The sequence below is a fragment of the Macaca thibetana genome, chromosome 10, assembly GCF_024542745.1.
Source record: "Macaca thibetana thibetana isolate TM-01 chromosome 10, ASM2454274v1, whole genome shotgun sequence".
Taxonomy (NCBI): domain Eukaryota; kingdom Metazoa; phylum Chordata; class Mammalia; order Primates; family Cercopithecidae; genus Macaca; species Macaca thibetana.
The window spans coordinates 27,837,775-27,864,240 of NC_065587.1; the positions used below are offsets into that span (position 1 = coordinate 27,837,775).

General features: G+C 45.2%; 1 long non-coding RNA gene across 2 annotated transcripts; it reads left to right on the top strand.

Moving 5' to 3' along the window:
• The first annotated feature begins 1,167 nt into the window (after positions 1-1,167).
• LOC126929586 (uncharacterized) lies at positions 1,168-23,411 on the top strand. Of its 2 annotated transcripts, XR_007717241.1 has the most exons (7): positions 1,168-1,405; positions 2,188-2,397; positions 2,965-3,176; positions 3,456-3,641; positions 3,817-3,972; positions 12,261-12,369; positions 20,750-23,411. It is a non-coding gene; the product is annotated as an uncharacterized LOC126929586 (long non-coding RNA). The 2 variants fall into 2 exon arrangements; XR_007717242.1 differs by lacking the exon at positions 2,965-3,176 and having other exon boundaries at positions 1,172-1,405; positions 20,750-23,410.
• The last annotated feature ends 3,055 nt before the right edge of the window (positions 23,412-26,466 follow it).

The window sequence follows — 26,466 nt, forward strand, 5'->3', positions numbered from 1 at the left end:
TCTGCAACTTATCTCTATCTGGTTTCTACTTTATGACCCTCGGTTAAATTCTTTCTTCTGAGGAGGCAAGAATTGAGGTTGTTTCAGTTGTGTATGGATTCACCACCAGGAACTCGGATACCTTCCACCGGTAACAGGTCGAGGATGCTAGGTGAAAATGTTATGGAAGCTGCTTGCTTTTTACAAATGTAGTGGTTCTCATGTCCAGCCACAGCCACTGCACCTGTGTGAAAGTCCCCTTAATAAACCTATGTCTCTTTTACTGTCTCCAGATCTCTTCCTCTACCCTTCCACACGGTGCCTTCCCTACTGGAGTAAAGTGGGGTCCAGCAGGGCACCCTCTCCCTGCAATTTTTTTTTTTTTTTGAGATAGATTCTTGCTCTGTCACCCAGGTTGGACTGCAGTGGTGTGACCTCGGCTCACTGCAACCTTCGCCTCCTGGGTTCAAGTGATTCTTCAGCTTCAGCCTCCTGAGTAGCTGGGATTACAGGCGCCTGCTATCATGCCTGGCTCCTCCTTTTTTTTTTTTTTTTTTTTTCTTTTTTTAGTATTTTCAGTAGAGAGGGGGCTTCGCTGTGTTGGCCAGGCTGGTCTCGAACTACTGGCCTCAGGTGATCCGACCACCTCAGCCCCCCCAAAGTGCTGGGATTACAGGCCTGACCCACTGCACCTGGCCTCTCTCCCTGTATCTTCAAAGCCAAGAAGGAACTTCTGTCCCCTTGGTTAGGGTCAGGGTCCCAGAGATCCAAGGTCAAGGCTACAGCCGCCTCCCAAGGACGTGCATCCCTGCAAGAGGCTGCATCCAGCAGTCATGGAAGAGGCTCCGCTGGGGCCTGCTCCAATTCCTGCTGGGGAAAGCAAGTGGAGGTGCCCCTGGAAGAAACAGGCCACCAATCTCGGGGGTTCTGTCCTGACCTGCGGCCCTGGATCATCCAGCCTCTGCTGGGATGGCAGCAGACGACGCCCTTCTTGGCTGGAGCTGAGGGTGGGGGTCCCGCTTCCCCAAAGGCCTAGCCCTGGATTCCAGCCACAGGTTCTACTGAGCAGCGCCTGGCACTGCCCCGCCCCTCCAGGCCTGGCACTCGCCCTCAACAAACATGGCGCCCAAGGCCTCACGCGTGCCATGCCGCACGCGCCTCAGGCGACAAGCCCGCAGGGCTTCCCCTGCGCCGCTCTCATCCCCTCAGACTGGCTGACAAGAGGAGGAGCGGGAAGTATGACCTGGCTGGTGGCGGTGTCCTGGGCGGCTCTCCGGCGGCTGTTGTGTGGCTGCCCGCAGGCGCTGCTGGGCGGGATGCTGTACATCCGGCAGAGCGCATCGCGGGAGCGCAAGGAGCTGGACGGCCTCTGAAGCTTCCAAGCCGACTTCTCCAACAACCGACTCCCGGGCTTCTAGGAGCAGAGGTAGGCGCGACCGTTGCGAGAGGCCCCCGGAAGCCCGGCGTTGGGAATGGCCTAAGCCCCGGCGCCCTGCGGCCTCCTTCACCTGAGTGCCCGGGAGCTGGGGGCCCGGAGGAGGTTAAAGGTCAATGGGCTTGGCGGCGCGGGGTTGGAGGACTGGGGTACTGGGGTGACTAGGGAGACCCAGGAGGGCCAGGGCGGAGGAGGCGGGAGGAGAAGGAAGCGCTCCTGTCCAGCCGCCTCCGGAGGCGAAGGCTGAGCCCGGGCAGTCTCCTAATATTTATTTTTAATTTTTGAAATGTTTTTGAGACTGGGTTTGGTCCTGCCGCCCAGGTTGCAGCGGAGTGGCACAATCCTAACTTCTGAGCTCAAGCGATTCTCCCGCCCCAGCCTTGCAACTTAGCTGGGGCCGCCATGCCTAATTAAAAAAAAAAAAAAAACAAAAACAAAGAAAAGAAACTTGTTCGGGCTTGGTGGCTCACACCTGTAATCCCAGCACCTTGGGAGGCTGAGGCGGGCGGATTACCGGAGGCCAGGAGTTCAAGACCACCCCGGCCAACGTGGTGAAACCCCGTCCCTACTAAAAACACAAAAATTAGCCGGGCATGGCGATGAGCACCTGTAATCCCAGCTACTTGGGAGGCAGAGGCAGGAGAATTGTTTGAACCAGGGAGTCGGAGGTTGCAGTGAGCCGAGATCAAGCCACTGCACTCCAGCCTGTGCGACAGACTGAAACTCTGTCTCAAAACAAAAACCAACTTTTTCGTTTTGTTTTGTTTTTTAAGATACAGGGTCTCACTATGTTATCCAGGCGGATCTCGAACTACTGGCCTCAGGCCATCTTCCCACGTTGGCTTCCCAAAGCACTGATTATAGGCATGAGCCACCAGACACTCGTCAGGCCGGAGCAGCAGGCGCTGCACAGAGCTGGGCCCAGAGATCGCCAGCATGGGACAGTTTAGACATTCTGATGTCGGCTCTGCTGAGGGGGGAAGGTACGTTGGTTTTCAGGGTTCAGATAGAGGACAGACTGTGACATCAGGCCAAAGACGCCACCCCTGTTGCCCTCCTGACTTGGATGTGGTCAGCAAAGAAGTGGGATCCGGTGAGGTCTGGGCCGCGTTTGCCTGATCTACATCCTCTTTTTCTTTTTCTCTTTTTTTGAGACAGAGTCTCGCCGTGTCACCCAGGCTGGAGTGCGATGGCATGATCTTGGCTCACTGCAGCCTCCGCCTTCTGGGTTCAAGCGATTCTCCTGCCTCAGCCTCCTGAGTAGCTGGGACTACAGGCGCCGCCACCACCCCCAGCTAATTTTTGTATTTTTAGTAGAGATGGGGTTTCACCATATTGGCCAGGCTGGTCTCGAACTTCTGACCCCAGTGGCCCAGGTGCACAAACTGCCCTGGCAGTTGACCTGTCATCAGCAAGTTATCTGTCTTTTCTGCCAGGAGTCCTCACCATGTGTCAGGGCTTGTGCTAGGCCTGGGGGCACAGCTGTGCAGCACTGTTTTCCCGGATCCCTTTGTGGGCCTAGGAGCTGAGCCCGGCCCTTCTCTTCGCAGTCGGGCCCCACCTTGGACATACCAGTTTCCATTTTCAATGACATCAGCCAGGACTGGCGGCTGCAGCATTTTGTCAGCTGGATGTGGTATGAACGGGAGGTGCCCCTGCTGAAGCGATGGATCCGGGACCTGCACATAAGAGTGGTGCTGAGGATTGGCAGTGCCCAGTTCTATGCCATTGTGGTCAGTGTGGCCAGGAGCAGGCAGGGCAGGTGTGTGGGCACAGCTGCTGAACAGCATGGGACCCTCAGATTCCACCCACAGCCTGTCTCCTGGGGTGGGACAGTGGGGGGCCTTACCCTGCCCTGGGGGCTGTGCCCTGTGTAGGTGGATAGGTGGCCTGATCTACCCCACTGGGATGTCCTTTTTCCCGTCTGGCTGGCAGGCCCTTGAGCCCCATGCTGCGGGTTATGTGAGGGCGTGCCCGATAGCAGAGCCCCTCCTCATGCCCCGACCTGCCACCCCCTTCTCATATCTCCCTATGTCTGCAGTGGGTGATTGGTGTCCACAAGCTAGAGCATGAAAGGGGCTACCTCCCCTTCGAGGCTGACAGCAGCAGTCTATTCCGGGTGGGGCCCCTGCCCTCCCGCCTCTGCGTCATCAACTGTCGCCATCAACAACACGCTCGCCCCCCACCCTGCCACCAGGGACCATCCGTACACGACCGACAACTCCAAGTGAGTACCATCCTGCCTCCACTGCGCGCACCCACCTTCCCGCCCCACCCTGTGGTCTTCCTGCCAGGGACAGGGTGGCCTTCGCAGAGAGGAGGCCCTGATCTGGGGAGGCAAGTGACCTGAGGGCAAAAGACCCATGGCAAGGGCCCAGCGAACCACAGTCCTCCCGCCCTAGGTATCCCAAGGGTTACTTTGTCCAGAACACAGACTTTGACTTCTTCAACTATGCGGGACTACAGCGGTCTGTGCTTCTGTACACGACACCAACTACCTACATCGATGACATCACCATCACCACTGGTGTGGAGCGAGACAGTGATGAGAGCTTCTGGTAGGATCCTCCCTCAGCGGGGCCCAGGGTGGCTCTGTTTGTTCCCTGTTTGGAAAGCTCTCCCAGGAAAAAGGTTCTCCCAGCATCTCTAAACCTTCACAGGTTCCCAACCACCTACAAAGCTAAAATCCAGGCTGTCTGAGCGGGCACGGGCTCCCGAGATCACTCATGTGGTTGATCTCGCTTGGAGAAGAGGGGTCTGGCCTAACATCACATAGCTCAGGGTGGCAGCCCTGTCCCTTCCCCACGGTGCTGCTCTCACTCTAGCTCCCCTTGATATACATCGTGCTCAAGGAACAGGCAGCTTCAGGGGGCCGGGTGCGGTGGCTCACGCCTGTCATCCCAGCTCTTTGTAAGGAGGACTTGGTAGGAGGATCACTTCAGGCCAAGAGTTCAAGACCAGGCTGGGCAACATAGCAAGACCATCAGCACAAAAAATTTAAAAATTCTCCAGTCATGGTGATGTCTGCTGGTAGTCCCAGCTACTGAGGCAGGAGAATCAGTTGAGCCTGGGAGGTCAAGGGTGCAGTGAGCTGTGACCGCGTCACTGCACTCTGGTCTGGGCAACAGAGGGAGACCCTGTCTTTTTTGTTTGTATTTGTTTTTGAGCTGGAGTCTCACTCTGTAGGAGCCCAGACTGGAGGGCACTGGTGCACTCTTGGGCTCACTGCAACCTCCACCTCCCAAGTTCAAGTGATTCTCCTCCCTCAGCCTCCCTAGTAGCAGGGATTACAGGCACCTTCCACCATGTCCAGCCAATTTTTGTGGTTTTTGTTTAGTAGAGACGGGGTTTCACCATGTAGGCCTGGGTTGGTCTTGAACTCCTGACCTCAGATGACTCACCTGCCTTGGCCTCCCAAAGTGCAAGGATTACAGGTGTGAGCTACCGTGCATGACTGGGATACCTTGTTTTTAAGGAAAAAAAATATATTTATTTATTTATTTATTTTTAATATATCTTTTTCCTTTTGTGAGATGAGGCCTTACACTGTCAACCAGGCTGGATGGCAGTGGTACAATGATTGACAGCTGTTGTGGGGCCGCAGTTGTCAGTTTCAAAGAATTTAGGCTGGGTGTGGTGGCTAATGCCTGTCATCCCAGCACTTTGGGAGGCCATGGTGGGCGGATCGCTTGAGCTCAAAGATTAGAGACCAGCCTGGGCAACATAGTGAGACCCTGTTTCAAAAAGAATAAATAATTAAAATAAATAAAAAATTTAAATAAGAAACACACAGGAAAGGTGATGCAGCATAGAGCAATTTATTGTAAAGGGAAAAATATTTTGCAAGTGAAGTGCAGAATAGCCCGGGCACAGTGGCTGACACCTGTAATCCCAGCACTTTGGGAGGCTGAGGTGGGTGGATGACCTGAGGCCAGGAGTTCTAGACCAGCCTGGCCAATGTGGTGAAACCCCATCTCACACTGTCTCCAAAAAAAAAAAAAAAAAAAAGACAGTGAGTGGTAGTACACACATGTAATCCCAGCTACTAGGGAAGCTGAGGCAGGAGAATTGTTTGAACCCAGGAGGCAGAGGTTGCAGTGAGCCAAGATTGCCCCACTGCACTCCAGCCTGGGGAGCAGAGGGAGGCTCCCTCTCAAAAAAAAAGAATAATAATTAGCTGGGCGTGGTGGCAGGTGCCTGTAATCCCAGCAACTCGGGAGGCTGAGGCAGGAGAATAGCTTGAACTTGGTGGTCGGAGGTTGCAGTGAGCTGAGATGGAGTCACTGCACTCCAGCAATCCTGAGGAGACTTAAGAACTAAACATAGTATGGTCTCCTGGATGAGATCTTGGAACAGGAAAAGGACATTATGGGAAATAGTAAAGAAATCTGAATCAAGATGAACCTTAGTTAATAATAATTTATCAGTATTGGTTTACTGGGGCCGGGGATGGTGGCTCACATCTTAGCACTTTGGGAGGCTAAGGCGGGAAGATCTTGAGGTCAGGAGTGTGAGACTAGCCTGGGCAACATAGCGAGACTACATCTCTCTAAATTTTTTTTTTCTTTTAGTTAGTCAGCATGGTGGTATGCACTTACAGTCCCAGCTGCTAGGGAGGCTGAGGAGGGAGAATTGCTTGAGCCCAAGAGTTTGAGGCTGCAGTGAGGTGTGACTGTGCCACTGTGCTCCAGCCTGGTCAACAGGGCAAGACCCCTTATCTCCAAAACTTTTTTCATTACAAAAAAAATTTTTTTTTGAGATGGGATTTCGCTCTTGTTGCCCAGGCTGGAGTGCAATGGCGAGATCTCGGCTCACTGCAACCTCTGCCTCCCAGGTTCAAGCAATTCTTCCACCTCAGCCTCCCAAGTAGCTGGGATTACAGGCATGCGCCACCACGCGCGGCTGATTTTTATATTTTTAGTAGAGACGGGGTTTCACCGTGTTGGCCAGACTGGTCTTGAACTCCTGACTTCAAGCAGTTCACCTGCCTTAGCCTCCCAAAGTGCTGGGACTACGGTTGTGAGCCACTGCAGCCGGACTATTTTTTAAATGCTTTTTAGAACCAAAGTCTTGTTATGCTGCTCAGGCTAGATTCTAACTCCTGTGTTCAAGCAATTCTCCTGCCTCAACCTCCTGAGCAGCTGAGACTACAGCTTGTGGCACCACAAGCCAAAAAGTTTGTTTCTTTTTTTAGAAAAGAGAGGGCTTAGGACTTCCTGGAGCACAGACTTCAAATAGCAGCCGAGTCCACAATTGTGCTCCCTTCCCTCTGGATCTTTCTTCCTGAGTGCCTGTGAAAAGCAAGCTTTGGCCCTGCCTGGGTGGTGATTGTCGTTCCTGACGGCCAGTCCTGCGAGCTCTGGGCTTGCTTAGCCAACCCCACAAATGCAGAAGCCAAGCTTTTACGAATATATCTTATCTATCTAGATGTATGTCTGTATATAGCTTTTTTGTTTGTTTGTTTGTTTGTTTGTTAGAGATGGAGTCTAGCTTTGTCACCCAGGCTGGAGTGCAGTGGCGTGATCTCGGCTCACTGCAACTGCTGCTTCCCGGGTTCAAGCAATTCTCCTGCCTCAGCCTCCCGATTTGCTGGAACTACAGGTATGCACCACCATGCCTGGCTAATTTTTGTATTTTTATTAGAGACAGAGTTTCATCATGTTGGCCAGGCTGGTCTCAAACTCCTGACCTCAGGTGATCTGCCTGCCTCGGCCTCCCAAAGTGCTGGGATTACAGGTGTGAGCCACTGTGCCTGGCTAGAAGCCATCCGTTTCTATATCTATGCAGATGTGTGTCACTATATGTTTATGTATATCTGAATGTGTGTATCTTTCCTACTGGTTCTGCTTCTCTGGTTTGAACCCTAACACAACTAGTTTTTTTTTTTGTTTTTTGTTTTTTTTTGAGCTGGCATCTTGCTCTGTCACCCAGGCTGGAGTGCAGCAGTTTGATCTCTGTTCATTGCAACCTCCACCTCCTGGGCACAATAGTATTTTATAATCTGTTAGGAATTCAAATGTTTTTCAAAAGATCAAACTACATATTTAAATACATTTCAAATACAAACTTTGAAAATCATACTATGAAACATTAAGATTCTACATTATTAGGCCAGGGACGGTGGTTTCGGCCTCTAATCCCAGCACTTTGGGAAGCCAAGGCGGGCAGATTGCTTGAGCTCAGGAATTTGACACCCCCCGGGCAACATAGCAAGACCCTGTCTCCACAAAAATAGAAAAATGAGCTGGACATGGTGGTGCATGGCTGTGGTCCCAGCTGTTTGGGAGGCTGAGGTGGGAGGATCACATGAGCCCAGGAATTTGAGGCTGCATGGAAGCATGATTGAGCCATTGCACTCCATCCTGGGTGACAGAGTGAGACCCTGTCCCACCCCCCAAAAAAAGTTAATATCATTATATAATTGTACTCTAAATTATTAGCAAAATGAAAGAAAATTAAGTATTATTTAAAAATAGGCAAGGTACAGTGGCTCATGCCTATAATCCCAGCACTCTGGGAGGGCAAAGCAGGTGGATTACTTGAGGTCTGGAGTTCGATACCAGCCTGGCCAACATGGTGGAATCCCATTTCTACTAAAATTGCAAAAGTTTGCCTGGTGTGGTGGCACCTGCCTGTAATCCCAGCTACTCAGAAGGCTGAGGCTGGAGAATCGCTTGAACCCGGGAGGTGAATATTGCAGTGAGCTGAGATGGAGCCACTGCACTCCATCCAGGGTGAAGGAGCAAGACTCTGTCTCAAAAATAAATAAATAAATAAATAGCTAAACAGTTGGTTCAAATGGACATAAAGATGGAAATAACAGACACTAGGAACTCCACATGTGGGGAGGGAAGGAGGGGAAAGGGTTGAAAAACTAGTCATTGGGTACTATGGTCAGTGTTTGGGTGATGAGTTCAATAGAAGCCCAAGCCTTAGCATTTTGCAGTGTACTCATGGAACACACCTGCACATGTGCCCCATGAATCTAAAGTTTAATACAATAAAAATAATGAACTTAGTGCAATAGATAATTACAGAAGTTTAATCATAAAACACTTAAAATAGCACTGTTTTTTTTTTTTTTTTTTTTTTTTTGAGGCAGTCTCATTCTGTCACCCAGGCTGGAGTGCAGTGGTGAGATCTCAGTTCACTGCAACCTCCATCTCCTGAACTCAAGCAATTCTCGTGCCTCAGCCTCCCCAGTAACTGGGATTACAGGTGCACACCCTCTGCCTCCTGGGTTTAAGCGATTCTCTTGCCTCATCCTCCCGAGTAGCTGGGATTAGAGGCACCGGCCACCATGCCCGGCTAATTTTTGTATGTTTAGTGGAGACGGGGTTTCATGATGTTGGCCAGGCTGGTCTGGAACTCCTGACCTCAGGTGATCCACCAGCCTCGGCCTTCCAAAGTGCTGGGATTACAAGCATTAGTCACCGTGCCTGGCCAAGTATTTTTCTTTAAGTCCTTCATCTTTAAATAATCCCATTTCATTTTGATAACTTTGAGATTATCTGACAGAATTCTTGGGGGAAAGTTAGGACTGTAATCTTTTTATTGACAGCAAGCAGTGTGTTTTGCTCCAAAAAAATCATTCTGCTTTCTTTTGATCTTTTGGTTTCATCATGTATGAATGGGGATTTTTTTTTTTTTTTTTTTTTTTTTTTTTTTGAGACAGGGTCTCACTCTGTTGCCCAGGCTGGAGTGCAGTGACGTGATCGTGGCTCACTGCAACCTCCACCTCCTGGGTTCAAGTGATCCTCATGGCTCAGCTTCCTGAGTAGCTGGGATTACAGGTGCACACCAAAACACCAAGCAAATTTTTGTATTTTTAGTAGAGATGGGGTTTCAGCATGTTTGCTGGGCTGGTTTCAAACTCCTGACCGCAAGTGATCTGCCTGTCTTGGCCTCCCAAAGTGTTGGGATTATAGGTGTGAACCATCGCGCCCAACCTAGATGGAGATTTTAATCGATTCCCCAAATCAGTTTCAATTCTGTCATGCTCATTATCTGCTTCTTCAAAAAGTCTTTGAACCAGAGTTAAGAATATATTATTGCATTAGTAGCCGGGCACGGTGGCTCACGTATGTAATCCCAGCACTTTGCAAGGCCAAGGCAGGTGGATCACCTGTCAGGAGTTCGAAACCAGCCCGGCCAACATGGCGAAAATCTGTCTCTACTAAAAATACAAAAGTTAGCTGGACATGGTGGCAGATGCCTGTCATCCCAGCCACTCGGAAGCTGAGGCACGAGAATCGCTTGAACCCAGGAGACAGAGGTTGCAGTGAGCCAAGACTGTGCCACTGCACTCCTGCCTGGGCGACAGAGGGAGACTCCACTCCATCTTATGTGAACTAGAGGATTGGGGGAATTGCTGAGAAAAAAGGACAAATCTCAAAGAAACAGAGACATGACAAGAGAAGAGAGTGGTGTTTGAGTCTCTGACTCCATATTGTTCTTAAGGCCAATGAGGTCTGAGAGAGAGTCAGAACTATCTTGTTTATGAATTCCATGAGATAGTCCATAAATCTGTCTTTAGGCTTAAGCTAGTTTGAGTTGGGTTTCTGTCACTTACAACAAGAGTCCTGACTACTGCAGTTGAGTTTAGTTAAAAGGTATAGCCTCAATAGGTGAGCTAGCTCTGGCTTTAAAAGTCTTCCAGTTTGAATTACACTCCATTCCCTCTGGTGCCCCTAGAAAGAGCCTTCTCTAACACAGACCAGCAGCTGGCAGACATGCTTTAGTTTTTTTTCTTTGCAGGAATTTTGCTGCCTTGATTTGGGACAGATTATCAGCCTCGCCAGCATGTTGTTTTGACTTTGAAAAAATGCCCATTGTGACCAACGTGAGATGATATCTCATTGTGTTTGGGAGTTGCATTGCGCTGAGGTTGCACATTTTTTCATGTTGGTTGATCACTTGAACGTCATCTTTTTTTTTTTTAATTTTTATTTTTTGAGACAGTGTCTCACTCTGTTGCCCAGACTGGAGTGCAGTGGTGCAATCTTGGCTCACTGCAGCCTGCACTTCTTGGGTTCAAGCAATACTCCTGCCTCAGCCTCTGAAAGTGCTGGGATTGCAGGCATGAGCCACCATGCTCAGCCTGTTCCCTTACATTTCTTTACAAAAATTTACCCTGTGGTAAAGGTGTACTACCAGAGGGTAGAATGAGACACTTTGGTCCATGCATACATTGTGTAATGATGAAATCAGGGTATTTAGCATCTATCTGTCTTTCCTCATAGAGTGAGGTGAAGACATTCAGAATCCTCTTTTCTAGCTTTCTTGAAAAGTACACTCTGATAATGTTAGACCTAGTCACCTTGCTGCTGTGGAAAAGAACTACAGGTTTCATTCCTCTCATGGGAATATGTAACTTTATACCTGTTTCCAATCTCTGACCATGCCCCACCTTTGAACCCCAACCCATTTAGAAAGTTATGCTTACTAGTTCTAGGAAATAAAGTTTTGTAGATTCCTCCTGAGTGAGACAATGCGATGTTTGTCTTTCTCTGCATAGTTTATTTCTTTTTTCTTTTTTCCTTTTTTTTTTTTTTTTTGATACAGTGTCTGGCTATGGTTGCTCAAGCTGGAGTGTAGGGGTGCGATCTCAGCTCACTCCCACCTCAGCTTCCCGAGTAGCTGGGACTTTTGAGAAATATCTCTTCAGGTTCATTGCCCAACTTTGGCCAGGTGACTTGGCCTTGCATGTTTTGCTTCTTAGTAGCATTAGTTTCTCGTGCATACCATGTAACAACCTCTTTCAGATAAATGATTCCTCATCATGCCCCCTCCCTATATGAAGAATGCCTTCTCATTGTTGATTGGTTCATTGCTCCCTTTACCATGCCGTAGTTCTCGAGTTTTCTTTTTCACGTGTTGAGTTTTCCTTTTGTTAGCAGCGATTTTGGGTCAGGCCAGAAAGAAAAATCACAATTTTGATACATTTCATTGATTTTGAGTGTATTTTCCATGTATTTCCTGTTTTTTCTTTTTGCAACCTATGAGCATAGATGAAGTTGCCCTGAGCTTCCACTCACTCTGTGTTTTCCTGTAGAAGTTTTATGCTTTTGGGTCTTGTGTTTAGGTTTTCATTTATTTCAAGTTGGTATTTGTGTATTGTGTAACATAAGGGTCCTATTTCATTCTTTTTCATGTGGATATCCAGTATTTTCAGATTCATTAATTGAACAGACCTCCCACTCCTCATTTTGTCTTCCAGGCATTCTCTTGAAAAAACAGCGTGTTGACTCCATACAGATGTACGTTTAGGTTCTGTTATGTCTGCATGGTTTCATTGTTAGGCCACTGCCATAGTCTTTGGATGAGTAGATCTTTTCCATGTAATTTGAAATTGAACAGTGTGAGACCTCCAAACAAGTTTATATTTCCTAGGATTGCTTTGCATATTCAGAGTCTATGGTAGTTCCATGTGAATTTTTAGCTGTGTATAGTTACATTTCATGACAAGTTTGGTTCATACTGCATGTCCAGAATTAGGGGTGCAATGGGGACATTACAGCACTTGTGTACCTTGCATAAGGATTAAGGATAAGCTCAAGGAGGTTTCCATGTTTTGTGTGTGGGTTTCCAGTTTTCTCAAAGTCATTTACAGAACAGACTAGCTGTTTCCCATTTTGTTTGGGTTTTTTGTTTGTTTGTTTGTTTGTTTTGATACAGAGTGTTGCTTTTTTGCCCAGGCTAGAGTGAAGTGGTGTGATCTTTGCTCACTGCAAACTCTGCCTCCCAGATCCAAGCGATTCTCCTGCCTCAGCCCCCAAGTAGCTGGGATTACAGTCACATGCCACCATGCTGGCTAATTTTTCTATTTTTATTATCACCATGTTAGGCTGATCCCAAACTCCTGACATCAAGTGGTTCGCCAGCCGTTGCCTCCCAAAATGTTGGGATTACAGACGTGAGCCACCGCGCCTGGCCTTTTGAGAAATCTGTTGACTGTAAGTACATTCAGATTTGTCTGTTGGCTACCCAATACTGTCCAATGATAAATGTTTCTATTTTTATGCCAGTTCCTTGCTGCCTCAGTAAGTATAGCTTTTTGATGTAATTTGACATCGCGGAGCATGAGGCAATCAAGTGATTTTCTCTTTCTGGGAAGTGCTTTGGATTTTCAGGGTCTTCCCTGGTTCTCTGTGAATTTTACCATTGTCCATTTATAGTTTTAAAATTGAGTTTGTCATACATGTCCAAAATTAGGGGGTACAGTGGGATTTTGTTTACTTGCATACTTTGAGGAATGATGAAGTCAGGGTGTTTTGCATATCTATTCCCATGTCTAGTTTTTATTTGTTTGTTGTGTGAACCTTCAGTGTTCCTCCCCTTTCTACCTCTATTGAAAGAGATCCTACCGTATTGTTACTTGTAGTCACCCTCCTGTGGAGTAGATCACCAGCATTAATTCCTCCCCTGGAAGTGCAACTTGGTACCCATTACCAATGCCAGCCCATGCCCTCTCCTCCCCCCAGCATGTGATAACCACTATTGTACTTTCACTTTCCATTAGATAATTCTTTTTTAGTCTCCTCATGGGTCAGATGATGCAGTGTTTTTGTTTCCCTGCCTGGCTGATTCCACTGAGTATAATGTCTTCCAGGTTTATCCGTGTTGCCACAAAAGACATTATGTCATCAATCTTTGTTGATGGGGCGTATTTCGTTGTGTCCAGATACTGAAGTTCCTTCATCCCTTCATCAGTTGATGGACAGGTAGGTTGATTGCATACCTTAGCTATTGTGTATAGTGCTTCGGTCAACCTGGGAAGGCAGCTATGGCTTTCATGCAGTGATTTCACTGTCCCTAAGTATATACCCACTGCTGGAATTGCCAGATGAAATGGTAGTTTCCTTTTTGATTGTTTGGGAAGCTCCAAGAGGTTTTCATAGTGTCTGTAGTAACAGTGATTTCTCCCAACAGTGTGAGAGTAGCTGTGTGTGCAACTTCCTCCAGGGAATTTGTTTGAAATAATTGGTTTCTTTTATTTGTTCAAATTAGGGTGAGTGTGTATCTGAGTGTGGTTTTCATTTACAGTTTAGAGATGATTAGTAATGTTGAGAACCGCCCTTTTCACATGTTAGTGAATTGTGCATTGTCTTTTTAGTGATGTCTGTTCAGGATTGTGTCCCAGTTTTGGTTGGGTTAGTTGGTTTTGTGTGTTTTGCTCCTCAGTGGTGTGGTAGTTTCAGATGCATGATTCCTTATAATGTCCTTTCTATCTGAAGAATGCCTTCTGAGTGTTGGTTGGTGCATTGCTTTCTTTAATGTGCAGAACTTCTTCAGGATTTTTTGTGTTTTTGTTTCTTGATTATTTTAGTTGTGATTTTTTTATTTTTGTTTTTCCTTTTTTTTTTTTTTGAGACGGAGTCTTGCTGTGTTGCCCAGGCTAGAGTGTGGTGTCATGATCTTGGCTCACTGCAACCTCCGCTTCCCGGGTTCGATTGATTCTCTTGCCTCAGCCTCCCAAGTAGCTGGGACTACAGGTGTGTGCCACCACTCCTGGCTAATTTTTGTATTTTAGTAGAGACAGGGTTTCACCATGTTGGCCAGTCTGGTCTCGAATTCCTGACCTCAGGTGATCCACCTGCCTCGGCCTCCCAATGTCCTGGATTTACAGATGTGAGCCAGCATGACTGGCTAGCAGTGATTGTTTTTGTAAGGTAAAGTCAATAACAAAAACTAGAAAATTTGACTTATGTTGTTGGAAGTGGTTTTTTTTCTGTTTTTCTTTTTTTTTTTCCTATTGTTTGCTTTTACATCCTGTGAGCTTAGATTCGGGTTTTCCTAAACTTAAGCTCACTCTGTGTTTTCCTGTAGCAGTTTTATGCTTTTAGGTCTTGTGTTTAGGGTTTAATGTATTTTGAGTTTATATTTGTGTATTGTATAACATCAAGGTCTTATGTCTTGTTTCATTCTTTTGTATGTGGCTATCCAGTCGTTTCAGACTGCTCAATTGAACAGACTACTGACTACTCATCTCATCTTTTTTCCGCTTTGGGATGTAGTCCCACTCATGCTGTCGTCCACACTGGAGTGCAGTGGCGAGATCTCAGCTCTCTGCAACATCTGCCTCCTTGCTTCGAGCGATTCTCCTGCCTCATCTTCCCAAGTGGCTGGGATTGCTGGTGTGCGCCACCACACCTGACTCAGTCTCTGAAAGCGCTAGGAGTACAGGTGCCATAGCACCCAGCCTCATTGCATCTTCTAGGCATTCTTTAAAAAAAATGTGTTGACTGCATACAGGTGCGCGTTTAGGTTCTCTTATGTCCCTAGGTTCATGGATTCATTTTTTTGCCAGTACTGTAGTCTTTGGATGAGTGGAGGTTTTTTTTTTTGTTTTGTTTTTTTGTTTTTTTGAGACGGAGTCTTACTCTGCCGCCCAGGCTGGAGTGCAGTGGCCGGATCTCAGCTCACTGCAAGCTCCGCCTCCTGGGTTTACGCCATTCTCCTGCCTCAGCCTCCCGAGTAGCTGGGACTACAGGCGCCCACCACCTCGCCCGGCTAGTTTTTTGTATTTTTTAGTAGAGACGGGGTTTCACTGTGTTAGCCAGGATGGTCTCGATCTCCTGACCTCGTGATCCGCCCGTCTCGGCCTCCCAAAGTGCTGGGATTACAGGCTTGAGCCACCGCGCCCGGCCCAAGTGGAGGTTTTACATGTAATTTGAAATTGGGGAGTGTGCGGCCTCCCATTGAGTTTGTATTCCCTGGGATTGCTTTCCATATTCAGGTTCTTTGGGTCTTTAGTGGTTCCATGTGAATTTTTAGCCGCGTATTGTTAACATTTCATAAAACATTTGTTTTATACTTCATGTCCAGAATTAGGGGTGCATTGGGACATTGTGATACTTGTTTGTATACCTTGAGTATGGATAAAATCAGGGAGTTTCCCATGCTTGTGAACACGTGTAGGTTTGATATCTTCGATGTGTGAACATTCAAAATCCTCCTTAGTAGCTATTTTGAAAACAGCACGACCATATTGTTAAGTATCATCACCCTGCTTTGGAGTGGAATACCAGAATGTATTCCTCTCCTGTAACTCTCTGTGTACCTATTGCCAGTCCTTGATGTCCTCTCCTCCCCCTAGCCTGTGGTGACCACTGCTGTATTTTCACCTTCAGTGAGTTAAATTTTTCAGCTCCCACATGAGTGAAAACATGCAGGCTTGGTCTTTGTCTGCCTTTCTGATTTGATTGAACAGAATATCTCCAGGTTCAGCCATATTGCTGGAAATGGTAGGATTCCATGAACTTTGATGGTGCAAAAGTATTCCATTGTGTCTGTGTACCAGAGATTCTTCATCTCTTCATCTGTGTATAGACAGGTCGGCTGATTTCTTATCTTGGCTTTTGGGCATAGGGCTGAATTCCACCTGGGATGACAGATAATCTCTTCCATGTCCTGATCGTGCACTCTGTGTATATAGCTAGGAATAGAATTGCTGGAGACAATGGTAGTTGTAGTTTTACAATTTCAAGGAACATCTAAGTGGTTTCTTCTAGTGTGCATACTAGTTTACCATTTCCCACCAAATGTGGAGACAAGTTCCTCCTCTGGAAATCCACACCTTGATTGTTTTGTGTTTTAATATGTTTCAATTTTTTTCTTATGGCATCCATTGAATGTAGAGTGAGATGAAATCTTGAGTGTGTTTTTGATTTTTGTGTGTGTATGATAAGTGATACTTGCTAGGTTATTGTGAATTTGTTTTTAATTTGTTATGTAGCCCTGGGCGGAGGACCTGAAGACATGAGGTTGATGCACAGGTCAAAGAGAAGATTCTCACCATCGCTGATTCACACAAAAGTGTGAGAAAACCACACTCGGATTTCATCTCACTCCAGTTAAAATGAATGCTACCAACATTTGATGGCAGTTTTATTTCTATAGAGTATACACACACACACACACCCAACCCAAGGGTGCAAGGGACATTTTGACATATGTTTGTGTAGCATCATGATCAAATCATCGTATCTGGCATCTGTGTGACCTTCCATCATTATTATTTCTCTGTGGAGAGGATATTCAGAACCATATTTTCCAGCTGATTTTGAAAAAATTTACTAGATTCTGTTGACCCTAATCACCTAGTCACCCTGTTGTGCAATAGAACACCAGAATGGGGCCGGGCGCGGTGGCTCAAGCCTGTAATCCCAGCACTTTGGGAGGCCGAGGCGGGCGGATCACAAGGTCAGGAGATCGAGACCACAGTGAAACCCCGTCTCTACTAAAAATACAAAAAAAAAAATTAGCCGGGCGCGGTGGCGGGCGCCTGTAGTCCCAGCTACTCAGGAGGCTGAGGCAGGAGAATGGCGTGAACCGAGGAGGCGGAGCTTGCAGTGAGCCGAGATCGCGCCACTGCACTCCAGCCTGGGCAACAGCGTGAGACTCCGTCTCAAAAAAAAAAAAAAAAAAAAAAAAAAAAAAAAAAAAAAAAAAAGAACACCAGAATGGATTCCTTGTATCTGAGCATCACTCTGTACCTGTTACCAATCCCTGCCCAGGCTCCCTGCTCTCCCCAGCCTCCAGTAACCCCTATTGGAAGTTGTGCTTCAAGGAGACAAGGTTTTTTGGATTCCACATGCCTGATGTCATGCAGCGTGGGTCTCTCCCTAGCAGACTCGTTTCATTTCACCTAATTGTCTTCCAGGTTTCTCCAAGTGGTTGCAGATGACATGATTTCCTGAAGTGTTACAGCTGATGTGTGTTTCCTTGTGTATATATACTGTGGTTCCTTTATCCCTTCATCTGTGGATAGACAGGTAGGTTGATTCCACATCTCGGCTATTGTGACTAGTGCTTCAGGACACATGAAAAGGCAGATAACACAGGGTTTTCGTTTTCTCTAAACATGTACCCAGTGGTGGGATTGTCAGCTGGAGTGGCAGTTGTACTTTTTTTTTTAAAGACGGAGTCTTGCTCTTGTCTCCCAGGCTGGAGTGCAGTGGGGCAATTTCGGCTCAATGCAAACTTCACCTCCTGCATTCAAGTGATTATCCCACCTCAGCCTCCCAAGTGGCTGGGAATACAGGCACCTGCCACCACGCCTAGCTAATTTTTGTATTTTTAGTAGAGATGGGATTTCACCATGTTAATGAGGCTGGTCTCGAACTCCTGACCTCAGGTGATCCACCTGTCTCAGCCTCCCAAAGTGCTGAGATTACAGGTGTGAGCCACTGCACCCGGCCTACCTTTTACTTTTTTAAGGAACTTCCAAAAATTTTTTGTAGTTTATATAGTAATTTTCATTCCATGAAGAGTGTAGAGGATTTTTTTTTTTTCTTGCAAGTCAGCACTGAGCATTGCCTTCAACAATTTTGATTTTTGTGTTTTGTAATACTCGTTCTAGGTGGAGTTAGATGGTAACCGAGTATGGTTTTGATTCACATTTTTGTGAGGATTAGTGATATTGAGGAACTGTCACCTGTGGGTCAGTTTCCTGCTTTCTTTTCACTCAGGTCTATTTAGATCCTTTTACCTTGGATATTTTTTGTTGTTTTTGTTGTTTTTCACTTAGTCATATCAGTTTATTGTACGTGTTAGATAACAACCTCTTTCAGGGTTAGGATTTTTTATAGTTTCTCCCAGTCTTTAGGATGCTTTTTTAAATTTGTTTCATTGTTTTCTTTTCCCTGTAGAAGTTGCAAAATGTCCCTAGTCTCATATGGTTATAGTTTTGTATGTGAGCAGTGATTTTTGTGTTCAACACCCGACTTCCACTAAACACAAAAACATGTGTGCATGTGCGTGCACATGCATGCACACATGCACACACACACAGAACCAAGCCTTGCATTGTCTCTGGGTGTAGTTTCCCTACTTTTTTTTTTCAGTGTTATGATGCTTTTTTACCTTTTGCAGCCTGTTTGCATAGATACTGGGTTTCCTAAAATATATACCCACTCTATATTTTCTTATAGGACCTTTACAAATTCAAGATTGAGTTTAGGTCTTTAATTCATTTTGTGTTGATTTTGTGTATTGTGCATTGTAAGGGTTCTATTTCAGTGTTTTTCCTGTGGAGATTCAGTTTTCTCAAAATCAGTAATTGAACCAGACTCTCCCTTTCCCATTGTGTCTTTTTGGGGTTTTGAAAAATGTGTTCCCTACATATCATGTTGAATATAGTATTTGGCTGCCTCTTTCTGTCACTTAGGTCCTCGTTCTGTGTTTGTGACAGTCATGGATTGTTTGGATAAGTAGATTGTTTTTTCATTTATTGTTTTCTTTGGTTCTAACCTTGGATTTTTTTTAATGCATTCTACTCTTATTATTATAGTTTAAAGGGTACATATGCAAGTTAGTTACATCTGTTGATTGCATCACGCTGAGACTTGGGGTCCCATTAACCCCGTAACCCAGGCAGTGAGCAGAGGGCCCACAGGTTGGGTCTTCAGCACACGCTCCCTCTCTCCTGTTTTTTTATTGTTCTGGTGGTCATTCCAGGTGTCTGTTGTTCTCTTCTTTATGTTTGAGTCCATTCAAAGTTTAGCTCCCGCTTACAAGTGAGAACATATGGCGTTTGGTTTTCTATTTGGGCCTTAGTTCACTTATAACAATGGCCTGCAGTTTCCACCTTCTGGGCTCAGGTGATCCTCCCACCTCAGCCTCCAGATTAGATAGGACTACAGGTGCCCGCCACCACATCCAGCTAATTTTTGTATTATTGTAGAGATGGGATTTCATCATTTTGCTCAGGCTGGTCTTGAATTCTGAACTGAAGCGATCCACCTGCCTCGGCCTCCCAAAGTGCTAGAATTACAGGTGTGAGTCACTGTGCCGGTCTCTCATCCACTGTTGATGGCTAGGTTGATTCCATGTCTTTGACATTGTGAATAACACTGCCATGAACATACAAGTGTCTGTGTCTTTTGGATAGAAGGGTTGATTTTCCTTTGGGTGGATGCACAGGAGTGGGCTTACTGGGTGAGATGGTAGTTCTGTTTTCAGCTCTTTGAGAAATCCCTGATCTGCTTTCAATGGTGTCTGTACTAGTTTTCATACCCCCCAAGGCATACCAGTGTTTCCTTTCCTTGGCTGCCTCACCAGCGTGTGTTCTTTGTCTGTGTGGTCCTCACCATTGTGACCTGCGTGGGATGGCATCTCGTCGTGCTTTTGATTGGCAGCTCTCTGTTAATGAGTGAGCTTGAGCATGTTTTCCTATTTGTTAGTTGCTTGTACATCGACTTTTGAGAAGTGTGTGTTCACATCCCTGGCCTGTATATTAATGGGATATTCTTTTTCTGTTTATTCCCGTGGTTGACTTGTTGAAGGGCCTTGTAGATTCTGCATATTAGACCTTGGTCAGAGGCACAGTTTGGGAACATGTTCTCCCATTCTGTACGCTGTCTGTTTACTCTGTTGTAGTCTCTCTTGCTGTGCAGCAGCTCTTTCAGGTATTAGGTCTGACTTGCCAATTTTTGTTTTTGTTGCCGTTGCTCTTCAACACTTAGCCATCTAAATGCTTTGCCAAAGCCTATGTGGAGAAGGGTATTTCACGAGTTTTCTGGTAAGATTTTAATAGTTTGAGTTTTTACATTGAAATCTTCCATTCATCTTGAGTTCCTCTTTGTGTGTGTTGGGAGTTAGGGGCCTAGTGTTATTCTGCACATGGCTAGCCGCTTATTTCAGCATCAGTGATTGAACAGGGTGTCCTTTTCCCTTTGCTTATTTTTGTGGATTCTGTGTTAGATCAGATGGTTTTCAGTGTGTGGTTTAACTTCTTGGTCCTCTCTTGTGTTCCACTGCTGTGTGTGGAAGTGGGTCCGTGGCTTTTCCATGAAATTTAAAATCTGACGTAGTCTGGATGTCTCAGGATTGCTGAGGATGAAACTCAGGGCACTTCATGGTCTCATATGAATATTAGCAGCGCCTGTTTCTATTTCTTTCAACAAATGTGTTGCATAGTAAAGGATCAATACAACGAGAGGGTAGAGTGTGGCATTATGGCCCATGCGTACCTTGTGGAATGATGAAATCAGGGTACTTAGTGATTCTGTTACCTTTTCCCATTGTTTATTCCTTTATGCTGAGAACCTTCAGTATTCTATCAAGCTGCCTTGAAAGTGATGTGCCGATACTGTCAACCCTGGTCACCCTGCAGTGCAATAGAACAACAGAATTTTCTTCCTCTCATTTGTGTGTAACTTTGTACCCATTTACAATCCCTGCCCATTACCCCTGTTTTCCCCCAATCTCTGGAAACCAATATTGTGCTCGCCAGGTCTTTGAGATAGAGTTTCTCAGATTCTGCATGTGTGAGATGACTCAGGTTTGTTTCTCTCCCCCTTTGCTCATTTAATTTACCCTCATGTTCTCCAGGTGCAACCGTGTGGTTCCCCACGATATGATGTCATTGTGGTTTTCTGTGTGAAGAGTATCCCGGTGTGTACATGTGGAGCAGCTTCTTTCTCCCTTCGTCTGTGGATAATCAGGTAGGTTGATGCTTACACTGGCTCTTGGGAACAGTGCTGAAATCCACATGGGTGGGTAGATCTGTCTTTGGTGTCCTGATTTCAATGGCTTTGAGTGTATTTCTAGTAGTAGAATTGCTGGTTGAAATGGTAATTGGAGTCTTTTAAGGCTTGGAGGAATCTCCAAGTGGTTTCTGTAGCGTGTGCACTAGTTTACCTTCTCACGAACTGTGCAGAAGAGTGTCTCTCTCTGTCTCTCTCTCTCTCTCTGGAAACACATACCAGCATTTGCCTTTCTTTCAATGATTTTGTCTCTTTTTGTAACACTCATTCCAGTTAGAATGAGATGGTATCTAAGTGTGGTTTTGATTTACATTTTGCTGTGGTTAGAGATGTTTGCCAGGTTATCGTGAACTTGTTTCTATTTGATGTGTAAGACTGGGCAAAGGACCTGAAGACCTGAGAAGGATGCACAGGTAAAATATTCTGAATCAACATTACTGATCCTCACGAGAAGTCAATCAAAACCACACTCAGATATCATCTTACTCCGGTGAGAATGAACGTTACCAAAATGGGACAGAGTTTCATTGCCGTAGAGTATGCCTGTATAACCAGTGAGTGCAAGGGACAATTTGATCTGTGTAAACGTAGCATCATCATGAAGTTGCAGTGTCTGGCACCTCTGTGAGCTTGAGTTATGATTTCTCTGTGGAGAGAATATTCACAACTGACCTCTGAAGCTATTTTGAAAATTGTGGTTTTCTGTTCTTGCCTTTTGTTCGTAATGGCCTGCGGCTCTGTCCAGGTTTCTGGTAAGGGCATGGATTTGTTTTTTATGGCTGTGTAGTGTTCCGTGGTGTGTATGTACCACATTTCCTTTCTCTGATCCACTGCTGATGGGCACCAAGGCTGATTCCGTGTCTTTACCATTGTGAGTAGTACTGCCATGAACATACGAGTGCGTGCATGTTTTGGATGGAAGGATTTTCCTTTGGGTAGATCCTCAGGAGTGGGGTTGCAGCGTTGGGTGGTAGTTCTCTTTTAGGTTCTTTGAGAAATGTCCACACTGCTCTCCAGGGGGTCTGAACTAGTTTGCATTTCCCCCAACAGTGGACCTGCATTTCTTTGCTCATCTGCCCCACCAGCCTCTGTTGTTGTGGACTGTGTGTCATAATTGCCATTCTGACCAGTGTGAGATGGTATCTCAGTATGTTTCTGATTTGCATTTCTCTGATGATCAGTGAGATCGAACATGTTTTCATGCTCATTGGTTACTGGTACACCTTCTTTTAAGTGTGTGTTCATGTCCCATGCCCATTTATAAGTTGGGTTTTTTTTCTGATTTTATTTGTTTAAGGTCTTTACGATAAATCCTGGATATTAGACGTTGATTCAGATGCGTAGTTGGGGAGTATGTTCCCTCATTCTATAGGCTGTGTGCTGACTCTGTTGGTTGTTTCTTGTTCTGTGCAGCAGCTCTTTTGAGTATTAGGTCCCACTTATCAGTAATTGTTTTTGTTGCCATTGCTTTTGGGGACTTGACATATAAATGCTTTGCCAAAGCCTCTGTTGAGAAGGGTATTTGCTAGATTCTCGTGCAGAATTTTTTCATTTCAGGTCTTGCATTTTTATGTATTTATGTATTTATTTAGAGACTGAGTCTCACTCTGTTGTACAGGCTGGAATGCAGTGGAGCGATCTTGGCTCACTGCACCCTCCAGCTTCTGGGTTCAAGTGATTCTCTTGCCTCAATCTCCTGAGTAGCTGAGAGTACAGGCACGCGCCACCACGCCCAGCTAACTTTTGTTTTTTTATTAGAGGCAGGGTTTCACTATGTCGACCAGGCTGGTCTTGAACTCCTGACTTCAAGTCATCTACCCGCTTTGGCTCCCAAAGTGCATGGATTCCAGGAATGAGCCACTGCGCCCACCCTGGATTTTGCATTTCAAACTTTGATTCATTTTGAGTTATTTTCTGTACATGGTGAGACACAGGGGCCCAGTGTTATTTATTCTACATCTAGCTAGCCACTTATCCCAGCACCACTTACTGATAGGGAGTCCTTTCTCCATCACTTATTTTTGTTGATTTTTTTCAAGTGTCAGATGGTTTCAGATGTGCAGGTTTATATCTGGGTCTTCTAATGTGTTCCACTGTTCTGTGGAACCACGTCCCCAGCTTTTGAGTGAAAATGCCAAGCCATTACATTGTCTATGGGTGTTTCCTTGTTTTAAAGTTTTTTTAATGCCTTTAGCAGCCTACATGCATGGATTTCTTTTCTAAAATACATGCACACCCTATGTTTTCTTGTAGGAGTTGTGTGGTTTCAGAATTGAGTTTTAGGTCTTTAATGTATTTTGCATTGATTTTTGTGTTGCATGACACAAGGGTCCTATTTCAGTGTTTTCTATGTGAATATTCAGTTTGCTCAAAATCATCTATTGAACAGTCTCTCTTTTGCCCATTGTGTGTTTTTGGTGTTCTTTTGAAACACGTGTTCAATATATGTAAATTGGGGTTGAGTATTTGGTTTACTCATTCTGTCCACTTTCTTAGTTTATGCCAAATAAAAGATTGTTTTGATAATTGTAGAAGTTTGTGTTTTTCATTCATGCTTTTAACTTCGAAGTTTGTAATTATTACATAATATCCACCTTTATTACAGACTAAAGTGTACAAAGGCAGATTAGTTACTGTCTTTGGTATATTGCATGACACTGAGACTTGGGGTCCAAGCAACCTTATCATGCAGGCAGTGGGTGGACCCACCAGATAGGTCTTCAGCCCATACCTCATCCCTTCTTCCTTTTTCATCTGATAGTCAGCAGTGTCTGTTGTTCTCACTTTTACGGTAGGGTGTATTCAATGTTAGCTCCACCTTAGAAGTGAGAACATGTGGCATTTGGTGTTCTGTGTTTTCCTTATTTCTCTTTAGATAATGGCCTCCAGCTCCTTTCATGTTGCTGCCAAGGACATGATTTCCTTCTTTTTTCTTTTAATTCCTGCCTAGTTTTTTGTGGTATATAGGTACCACATTTTCCTTTTCCGATCCACTGTTGACCGGAACCTAGGCTGATTTCACATGTTTGCCATTGTAAATACTGCTTCCATGACCATTTGTGTGCATGCGTGTTTTGCACAGAAGGATTTATTTTCCTCTGTGTATACCCCAGTGGTGTGATTGCTGGGTCAGATGATAGTTCTGGTTTAAGTTCTTTGAGCAATCTCCGAAGTGCTTTCCATGGTGTCTGAAGTACTTTGCATTTTCACCAAAAGTGGACCAGTGTCCCCTTTCTCTGCTGCCTCGCCAGTGTCCTTTTTTTTTTTTAAACTGTGTAACCCCCATTCTGACCAGCGAGAGATATATCTCATTGTGCTTTTGATTTATATTTCTCTGACAATTAGGTTGAGCATATTTTCAATTTGTTGGTTGCTCTCACATCATCTTTTGAGAAGTGTGTGTTTATATCCATTGCCTACTAATTATTAGGGGGGTTGGCTAATTGATTTCTGTAAGGTCTTTAAGGTAGATTCTGGATATTAGGCCTTGGTCAGGCGCATAGTTTGGGAACATTTTCTCTCATCCTGTATGTTGTCTGTCTACTCTGTGGGTGATTTCTTGTGTTGTGTGGTGACTCTTTAGTGTATTAGGTCCCACATGTTGATTATTGCTGTTGTTACCGTGTCATGTGGCATCTTAGGCATATAAATGCTTTGTCAAAGCTGATGTCAAGAAGGGTATTTCCTAGGGTCTCTTGTAGGATTTTTGTACTTTGAGGTCTTCCGTTTACATCTTTCATTCATCTGAGTGAACTTTGGTACATAGTGAGAAGTAGAGGCCTAGTGTTACTTACTCTTCTGCATATGGCTCGCCACTTATCCCAAAACTATGGAAAAGGGAGTTCTTTCCCCTTTACTTATCATTGTGTATTTCATCCAGCATCAGGTAGTATGAGGTGTGTGGGTTTACTTCAGGTTCTCTGTTCTCTTCCACTCATCCATGTGGAAGCAGGTCCCTAGAGTTTGAGTGAAATTTCACATCAGGGAGTGTGATGCATCCAATGTAGTTTGGATTTCTCAGAATTGCTTTGGAAATGCAGGGCATTTCCTGGTCTCACATGAACTTCAGCATTGTTTATTTCTATGTCCTTAAAACCAATTTGCTCTCTAGTAAAGGTATACAATTAAAGAGTAGAGTGGGACATTATAATCCATGCATATGTACCTTGTGTAATAATGAAAGCAAGGCATTGTCTCTGTTACCTTGTGTAGTTATTATTTATTAGTTCTCTATGGTTGCAATATTCAGAATCCTTCTTTTCAGCCTTTTTTGGAAAATACGGTAGGATACAGTTAACTCTAGACATCCTACTGTGGAATAGAACAGCTGAATTTATTCCTGTCATCTGAGTGTAATATTGTATCCATTTCCCAGTTCCTGCCCCAACTCCCCAACCCCCAGGCTCTCTTCATGACTGTGGAATGTTCTACTTCTAGGAGATAAAGTCGTTTAGAGAGAAAGTTGATCTCATTCTCACATGCATGAAATCTTGCAGTGTTTGTCTCTCTCTTCCTGGCTCATTTCCTTGAAGGTCATGTCCTCCAGGTTTCTGTATGTTGCTGCAGATGACATGGTTTCATGGATTTCTATGGCCAAGGAGGATTCCATTGTGTACTGCAGTTTCTTTATCCCTTTATCTGTGCATGAACAGGTAGGTTGATTGGATACCTTCGCTATTGTGCATAGTGATTCAGTCGCCATAGGAAGGCTGATATCTCTTCAACATAACAGATTCCATGTGCTTTCTGTGTGTAACCAGTGGTGGGATTCCTGGGTGAACGGGTAGTTGTAAAATGTTTAAGTCACCTTCAACTGTTCCGCTTCGTGTGTATAGTAATGTACATTCCCACCAGTAGTGTATAAAATCTCTTTTTCTGCATTTCTACATTGGCCACTGCCTGTGAATGTATGGGTTTTTTGTTGTTTTTGGTAAGTTTCATTCTAATTAGAGTGAGAGGTATCTGAGTGTGGTTTGCACTTAGACATGTGTGTGAGGATTAGTGAAACTGAGCAACTTCTCTGTGACCTGTCAGTCAATTCCCTGATTACTTTTCAGATGTGCCTGTTCAGGTTCTTTGCCCAGTTTTAGCTTGGGTATTAGGTTGTGTTCATTTTCCGAGTTAGAGTAGTGTTAGTTTCTCATACATGTTAGATTGCAACCCCTTTCACAGATATGATTCTGCTGAACTTTCTTTCAATCTGTAGGATGTCTTCTTTTTTTATTATTATTATACTTTATGTTCTAGGGTACATGTGCACAACGTGCAGGTTTGTTGCATATGTATACATGTGCCATGTTGATGTGCTGCACCTATTAACTCGTCACTTACATTAGGTATATCTCCTATTCTATCCCTCCCCCAACCCCCGAACCCACCACAAGCCCCAGTGTGCGATATTCCCCTTCCTGTGTCCAAGTGTTCTCACTGTTCAATTCCCACCTATGAGTGAGAACATGCGGTGTTTGGTTTTCTGTTCTTGCAATAGTTTGCTGAGAATGATGGTTTCCAGCTTCATCCATGTCCCTACAAAGGACATGAACTCATCAGGATGCCTTCTTT